Source organism: Octopus bimaculoides, chromosome 20, assembly GCF_001194135.2.
Source record: "Octopus bimaculoides isolate UCB-OBI-ISO-001 chromosome 20, ASM119413v2, whole genome shotgun sequence".
NCBI classification, from domain to species: domain Eukaryota; kingdom Metazoa; phylum Mollusca; class Cephalopoda; order Octopoda; family Octopodidae; genus Octopus; species Octopus bimaculoides.
Genome location: NC_069000.1, coordinates 5,531,985 through 5,534,709, shown reverse-complemented (window position 1 = coordinate 5,534,709; position 2,725 = coordinate 5,531,985).

Sequence of the window (2,725 nt, the reverse complement as noted above, 5' to 3'; positions counted from 1 at the left end):
TATATAAACATGTATATATATATATATATATATACATATACAGACAGACAGAACATCTATAGCAATTTTCTCTACACTTCATTATCCTCCCCCTTGTCCTACAGATACACAGGAGAACATATAAACACTTTCACACATAAGCGCATGCTTTGCTACAAACACAAACATAGCAACACACATTTCTCTCTCGTTTATTCCTCTCCACAGTCCCTTCCTCTTCAAACTCTTCATCTCTCATTTATCATAATTCAACTTATGACTGGAATTGGTCGTTTGTTTGCGTTTATATTCCTCTATGATGTTCTCACCCAGACAATCGGGCGACGTGAATTCTCTCGTTTGTTTTTGTTCGTGTTTATTCTGTCCTGTTTTTCTTTTGTGGTTGTTTTTATTATTGTTGTTTATTTTTATGGTTAAAATCATATTTATTTTAAAAATCTTAATTGTTATTGATTTAAAATAGAGGCACAAGGACGTAGACCAATGACTGAAATAAGTAGAATATAAATGATAATGATAGATGCTGATCTCAAACTTTGCCACAAGGCCAGACATTACGGGGGAGGATACAAGTTGATTACATCGACTCATGTTTTTAACTGGTTCCTTATTTTAACGACTCCCGAAAAAATGAAAAACAAACTATATCGTGAGATCATTGGGCAAAACATCTTTCAAGGTTTGGTTCTGCTTTTTTAAAGATCTGAGTCCAAACACTTCCGAGTTTAATTCATCCATTTCCACTTTCTATGTTTGATACAATATACCAGTAAAATACTGGTGTAATTTCAAATTCCGATAAAGAATTCTAAACTTGAATATAATTATGATAAATTCAAACGCTAAATTCCGGTGTTCATAAAATAAAGTAACAATCAAGCACTGGGGGACATTTAAGCCGAGTGTATCCTTCTTCCATTTGTGAGGCCTTGTGTCTATGTTAGAAGTTATCAGTGGGAGCGGTTTAATGGCATTATACCGGAGTAAATACGGAAAGGGATTTATTTATCTCTTTTTACGCTCTGAATGCCAAATACCGCTCGATAACAAATTTTGTTGATATCATTGGCAGAGTTGATACCAGAAGCACTATAAAGAACTCCGATTAAATCAGATTAGCCATGAAATTATTAGATAAAAAGAAATTACTTCTGGGAAGGTTGAATGTCTAAAATATAACATACAAGGGAGATAACTTCAAAAAAAAAAATTATTCAAATTTGGGAAAATAGACATGTATTGCAGGCATAATTAGTTTAGGGATTTAAGACTCTTAATTAAGGGTCGGGCCTTGATCGAATAAATAGTGTAATGAACCAATTAACTTGATATATTTAGCTACGAGCTTTAACGTTCTCGACTCGTCGATATTATATGTACATGTGTTTATTGTTGCTATTGCTGTTGTGAGTGGAGGCGCAATGGCCCAGTGGTTAGGGCAGCGGACTCGAAGTCAAAGGATCGCGGATTCGATTCCCAGACCGGGCGTTGTGAGTGTTTATTGAGCTATTTTTAAAAGGCCAAGTAACCTGTTAAAGGACCTTCCCGTAATAGTCAAATAATAATCATGTTCCTTAAATTTCTGATCTTCTAATTAGGACATCGCAAAGAACAGGGAATTAGTGAAAACGTGCGTGACCAAGGAAAAAGGAGAGAGAGAAAGAAAGAGAAGGAAGGAGGGAGGGAGGAAGGCAGAGGGGAAAACATAAAAGGAGGGAGGAAGAAAGAAACAAAGTGGGAGAGAGAAAAAGAAGGGGAGAGAGAGAACAAGAGAGAGAGAGAGAAAGAATGGAGAGAAAGCAACAGAGAAGGACAGATGAAGAGAGAGAGAGAGAGAGAGAGAGAGGGGAGGGAGAGAGCGTGAGCGAGAGGAGGAGGAATCAGCGCCATTTCCTCACTATATAACTCGTTCTTTCTGCATCGACCTCGGAACTTCCGGGTCGGAAGAATGAACGAGTAAATTTGACCTTGGCAGGATTTGAACTCGGAACGCAGCAGGCACTCTGCTGCTACTATTATTAGAAATCATTATTATGGCTGTTATTTAATCATCATCATCATCGTGATTATTATTATTATTATTATTATTATTATTATTATTATTATTATTATTATTATTATTATTATTGCGCCTGTGTCTCTGTTACTTCTTTGTCTTTGCTGTTGAAGCTGTAGATGTCTGCTGCATATTAATGAGTTTCGCTTGATTGATGGCCATACTGGAAACTGAACAATAAACAACAAACAACCAACAACAAGCAACACAACAAGCAACACAACACAACTCAAGCAACACCACAAACAACAACAGCAACAGCAGCAGCAGCAGCAACAGCAACAACAACAACTACTAAACGAAGTCTGTCTATGGTAAAGCAATTTAACATCTTTGCACACAAAAACAAGCAAACAAAAGTAAGGAGGAAAAAAAGAAAATCTCCCAAAACAAGACAAATATCCAAAAAAGAAAAAAAAAAAATAATAATATTAAGAAAAAAAGCCATGACCAACGCAGACTTCCGGCACATCAGCTGCAAAGCATTAAAAAAAAAAGAAGAAATAACGAAAATACAAAAACAAATAATAAAAAGAAATATTAAATGTCTAATTCAAATATTGAACTAATAAATTTGAAAAAAACAAACACTAAATCACCATAACTAATATTTACCGCCAGCACCGGCACCGCCACCAAAAACCAGCCTCACCACCACCACCACCACCA